Source organism: Hemitrygon akajei, chromosome 1 (assembly GCF_048418815.1).
Source record: "Hemitrygon akajei chromosome 1, sHemAka1.3, whole genome shotgun sequence".
NCBI classification, from domain to species: Eukaryota; Metazoa; Chordata; class Chondrichthyes; order Myliobatiformes; family Dasyatidae; genus Hemitrygon; species Hemitrygon akajei.
The window spans coordinates 87,277,380-87,283,379 of NC_133124.1; the positions used below are offsets into that span (position 1 = coordinate 87,277,380).

Below are 6,000 nucleotides of genomic sequence, written 5' to 3' on the forward strand. Positions count from 1 at the left end.
CTTTGGGAAGCCATGGAGTCATACAATAAAGAAACAAATCTTTCAATACAACACGTACATGCTTATTACATTTAACCATGAATGGCTTATATAAATGAAAGGGTTTTGTAATTTCCTTGTGTTAACATAAATGAATGTTCCAGCTACTATGAAATATGTTACTTGAGGTATATTAGGAACTCCTTTCTCAATTAATCACTCTCGTAGTAATGTTTCCTGACTGACACAGATATTCAGTTAGAAATTGAGAAGATGCATTCACCCTTCTCTGCGCCTGAACCCTAGTGTGCTACTCTCTACAGATCAAGGAGTTCTATTTATGTCAGCTTGTCCCATTTCTGTGATATATCCATCCTCAGGCTCCAGGAGGGGTATTAATAGATAATGCAATTATGCACCTGCCTCTTTATTCTGTTTCCCCTCCACAACCGTGTATTTATATTGCAGGTTACATGAAAATGATTGGGGAAACACAGTTTGTTTAATCGCCTGTTCCATCTCAGCAGCAGTGGAACCTAGGTTCTGGCAGCTTGCACTATATATGGCCTCTTCTAGCTACCAGAAAGACACAAGTATTTGAACATAAAAGAATACATTACAGGAACAATCCAACAGCAAATAATGTCGGTGCTGAACATAATGCCAAACTAAATTAAATCTCTTCTCCCTGCATATTCATGTGTTAATCTAAAAGCCTTGTAAGTACCTCTGTAGTATCTACTGACACCACCACATTTCCAACACCCCAATGTAAAAACTCACCCTGCGCATCTCTTTAAACTTTCCCCCTTTCACATTAAATGCCTATCCTCTCATATTTGAGTTATATCCTGGGTAAACTATTTTGACCATCTACCCTGTCTATGCCTCTCATAATTTTATAAGCATTTATCGGGCCTTCCCTTAACCTCTGATGCTCCAGAGAAAACAGCTCAAGTTTGTACTGCCTCCACTTCTAGCATATGCTCTCTAATTCAGGCAGTATCCTGAAAAGCCTTTCCAAAGCCACCATATCCTTCCTATGATAAGGCATCGAGAGATGCTCTCAATACTTCCAGTGCGGTCTAATCAACATTGTATACAGCTGCAACATGATTTCCTTACACAAAAACCTAATGCCCAAACAACTGAGGCGGTTAACATAAATTAGCTTAAATTTACTTCAATTCAATTTGTTACACGAGGAAGCTATTGCTGGTCCTGTGATACATCATACAATCCAGTTCATCTGATGTGTCCTCAAGGATTCTGATGCAGTTAAGCCCAGTGTTTTTTTAAAGCTGTTTCAGAATGTTGGTGCCAATGGTGAGGTCCCCCTGGTCTTTTTGACTTTTTGAGTGCTGTAACGCTGGTGAATGTAGTCTCACAATGCTGGTGGTAGCAAATGCCAAGAGCTGGACTTGGTGACACAATGAAGGAGTGAATTAAATTTGCAAGTCAGGATGATGTGCAACTTGGAGGGGAACCTATGGTGTTGGCAAGAACCACTAGAGTTGCCCATTGACTTACACATACAGGTTTTACTTTTACAAGTGTGCTCAATATGACATTTTTGCCTCAGCTTTGGCAATCTAAATCCTCATATCAGCATTCTTTTGCTGAATGCCCAGTTTTGCCACAATGGTAATGCTGATTGCCAATAGGTGTCTTATTCTTAAAGTCAGTAGAAACCTAATGAAGTTAGGAAGATTTGTTCAATAGCTTGCTTATTTAGCTGCCATCTCCATAGATGTACTAATCTCAATTACCTTCAGTAGTGTTAGTTTGTCTTTTGTAAGCAAATGTTTCTGAATTGGTTCACTACACAGACCACATGACAAGTCTATCACATAATGTGCCCAAAACCACACTGTTCAGACAATTGTCTTGATTTTCTCCTGATTCCTTTTATGAAATCTAAACCTCTCAGTAATAATCAAATGTTTAGGTGAATAGTGGTCCTTTAAGACTGTATAATGCTCTGGTTCATACTTTCACTGTTATGCTATATGTATTTCATTTAGCAGTCTGTAAGAGCGGTCTGTTCTACTTCCAGCTTGTTTGGATTATGAGGAATGTGTGTCAGCCAATTAGGATGGTAGAACTGAGGGAAGACTTTTCTGGTGAAGGACACTAAGGTTGGGCTTGGGGCTTTTGTTTGGTGGGAAATGAAGGGAAGTTCCTGGAGAGAACAGGTCGTAGGATTTGACCTGGAGTGGGACCACGATTCAATGAAGGCAGGGGCAATGATCGATTGAGGATCGATGAAATGGTGAAACGTTGAGCTCCAACTTGTGTACGTTTGACTGTTTAAATACAATAGACCCTTCTTTTTGGTTTTTCTTTACTAACCCTTTAGTTAAGATTCATAAATATAATTCATTTAATTGTATGCAATGTACTGTCATTTCATGGCACTAATTTGTAACAGGGTAGAAAATTACACGAACCGTGAGAGAGCCGTCTCAATCTCATGAGTTTGGCAGGACTGGAGAGTGTCTTTCCTAGACTTATGCAGCCAAGGAAACAAGTGGGTTTCAGCTGTAATTATGACTTTTCGTTGGACATAGCAGGTTGCACTAGACTGCATAATAAACATTTTTGCACCCATCTTAGTCAGAAAAGTTGGAACATGAATATCATCTGAAATTTGATTTGAGAGTGCAAAATATTCAAATCATTCAGTATATGGACTCCATTGCTCTGTCATTTCATCACATGGCCCAATATCTCCGAATATTATTGCCATATTTAAATACAATCACATTCCAGAAAAATTAACTAGTCTTATCTGTCTCTCTCTCCCTCTCATTTGTTTTACTTAACCATCTCATTCTAGTTCTCTCTCCTCAGATTCTTTACTCACCATGTTTCCTGCAGTCGTTTACTTTTCACTCACTCATATTTCGCAGTGGTACACCACCAATGCTGCGCATGGACTTTTCTTGCTGAAGGAAACAGAATGATAAATATCGTGTGAGGACTTGTCACCTCGTTGCCAGTTGTTACATTTATGATACTGGGAAGTGGGGCAGCCGTGAATACCGCACACGAGAGACAGAGAGGTGAGGAACAAGCATGCAGCTGTCTATTTTGCTTGCAAGTCATCTGCCCAGAATGCCCTCTCACATTACGTTCAGTACGTAACACACAGGGAATCTTGACAGCAACCAGTAAGGGTTAAAATATACATGAGTATATAACACTGAGCTTGATAGGAGTGGAAGCTTGCTATCTTTAAGCTCCATTAATGAACTGTTGGTAACTTACAGCTCTTCAGCTGTTTTCACAGTAGTTTTATCTTGTGTCAGACATCGTATGACATTTACTATTTTTAACTTTCCAACTTGATTTGATGGAATTTGACTTCATGCCCTCTGGTTTGCAAGTACATCAACTGGTTACTGTATTCTTATATCATTAGTATAATTATTTTTGGCATTCTAGTCCTGGCCTTGAAGCTGCATTCCTTTTGGCCCAATGCACTAAGTACAGAGAATTCCTTACTTATACTTATCCAGTAAAATAGGATGTGCCTTGGTCAATAAAGGCCACAATATCAGCTCTGACAAGTTAATGATGACATTGACAAATCCTGTAGTCTATGAAGGATTTCCGTACTGTTAGTGGAATGTTTTCCCTGTACTTACATAGAATTTTAGCTTAATACCTAAATTTAAAAGATAGGTTACCTTTTATAGAAACTATCTGGTTTACATCACTTGATGGTAACTTTAATATGATTTACAAATCTATTCTTATATCCCAGCAATTAGATAAATGTCTAGCTTATTTAGTATCTAGAGCACCCAAAGAATGAAGAAGTGGAATGGCTTGTGTAGGAGTAATGCATCTGTTTTCTCACTGCATTGTAGTGAGCAGCAAACTTTTGCTGATTCATGCTGTATGTTTGGGGTTGGAACACAGTAGAAATGGCCGTCCTGAATGTAAGCTCAATGATGCAGTGTTTGCCTAAGAGTTTGCCACTTGGTGCTGTTAAAATGCTGAACTATTTCATTGTTGACATTTGAATTGAATGGTGTTGTTTTGTCTAGTTCTCACACTTGAAAACAACATGAGTCAAACTGGAAGCAGTGTCTTTGAAGTCAGGACTAAAAGAGAAATTAAATTTACTGAGAAAGCTTTGGCAAGTAGAATTGACAGTATTCAAAAGGACTATAAAATTGTTAAGAAGGTTAATGATTTAATACAATTAATTAGCCATTTCCAGTACAAGAATAGCAAAATGCCTTTCAAGTGCAATTCATTTGCACGATTTGAAAAATCTTTGTGAAGATTTTGATAAGTAACATGTCGTTGTCTTTAATGCCTGTCTCAGAGCAAGATTATCAAACCAAAAGCTTTGCGAATATTCAGACTCTTATTACTACAGTCACAGCAGAGGTCGAACAATGGCTGAAACAAACATGCAATGTTGAAGATCAAATTGCTGGAGTAAATGAAAATATTTACCAAGCCACAGGGCATGCTTTGACCACGTATAAAGCTGATGGTTTTCAGGATGACATACACCCTGAAGAGCATCTAACATGCATGCAACAGGTTCTATTGCATCTTGTAACTCTCTGGCATGTATTAGATCAGAGACTGATTTAGCTGAGTTATGCGCAAGGCAACAAATATTGAGTGATAGACATACATTGGAAGAACAGGTGGAGTGGATGGAAGAACATCTTTGGAGAAACCGTAAACAGCTACGAAGAAAGCTGGAGCAGCTTAATTTGCAGGAAGAAATTGCAGCCGAGATGACCAAAGTGAAAGCAATGAAGCTTCAAATGCTGTGGGTGGTAAAGGTGCTTCAGCAAGATAGTTCTACGGTGTGAGTTCCTATCTTGACATGGCAGAGCAAATCAAGAATAGCATTGAAAGCAAGATGGATGATTATAGTGACCATCTCTATTTTCTCGAACAGTTCACTAGAGGTTACCCTAGAAAGCTTGTCAAAAGTTGCCATCAAGCCAACCTGGAGCAAGGATATTTAAAAGCCAAAGCTCTTTACTACAGGAACATTTTGGCGATGAGAACAAAACTGCTGCAGCCTACATGGAAAAGGCTCTTCCTTGGCTGCATATGAAATCAGAAGATGTGAAAGCTCTTCAAGATTACAGTATTTTTGTTAGAGGCTGTTGCAATGCCGTGGAAGAAGTGCAGGACATGTATGAGCTTGATTGTCGTAAAGAAATTGCCCTACATGCTTAGGGATACATGGAGAACGGTGGTCTGTAAACTGTAAAAAAACATTAGATTACTTTCATTGGCATTGTCCATTTTATTGAAAGGCAAGTAAAAATCCCAACACCTAGTGGGAATGTATACATCACTGGCAGTGAGCAAACGTGTAAACAAAAGTAAGTAAAAAATTTATTCCAAAGCAGCTTTGCCACTACTGTGGCTATTGTGAAAAGTAAAGGTAAAACAACCCAGAACTAATGAAAGGGAAATGGTTTTGTCAGCCAGAAGGGTGTGTCTCTTCTGCCAGGGTGAACACACTTCAGATTTGTGCTCTCAGCTGGAGAAAAAAGTTCATAATAAGAAGATTGCCTTCCTAAAACAAAATAGTGTGTACTTTGGTTGTTTGTGTACAGGACACATCAGCAAAGATTGTAGGAAGTGTTTTTCAGGCAAGGTATGCAGTGGCAAGCATCCCAGTATACTTCATATTGACTCTGATGAAAAGGCTGCAGATTCGAAACAAACCATGAAAGAATCAGACACAGCCCTAGTATCTAATGGGCGGCAGGTGAAGTCTAAGAAGGGTAACAAGACAGTGGTTATTTATGCTTTCCTAGATCAAAGAAGTACAGCAGTGCCCTGCACAGTGAAACTCATGAATCTGACAGAAAAAGGAGCTCATTCTGTTATGCACCATGCATCAAGAGAAGATCATGAGTAGCTACATCGTTTCAGGATTTCAGGAACAGTCCTTATCAAAGGGATCTTCAGGAATGGTCTCACCTGAATTATATCCATTTGTCGGAATTTGATTCAGAAACTGAGCTG

At 38.9% G+C, this 6,000-nt stretch overlaps 1 long non-coding RNA gene across 2 annotated transcripts in view; it reads right to left on the reverse strand.

Moving 5' to 3' along the window:
- The window catches only part of LOC140732080 (uncharacterized), a 49,331-nt gene extending 46,201 nt beyond the window's left edge, over positions 1-3,130 (reverse strand). For both annotated transcript variants that reach the window (XR_012099986.1, XR_012099982.1), the window contains exon 1: positions 2,846-3,130. This is a non-coding gene — a long non-coding RNA (uncharacterized lncRNA). The remainder of the gene's footprint in view (positions 1-2,845) is intronic.
- Positions 3,131-6,000: the final 2,870 nt, after the last annotated feature.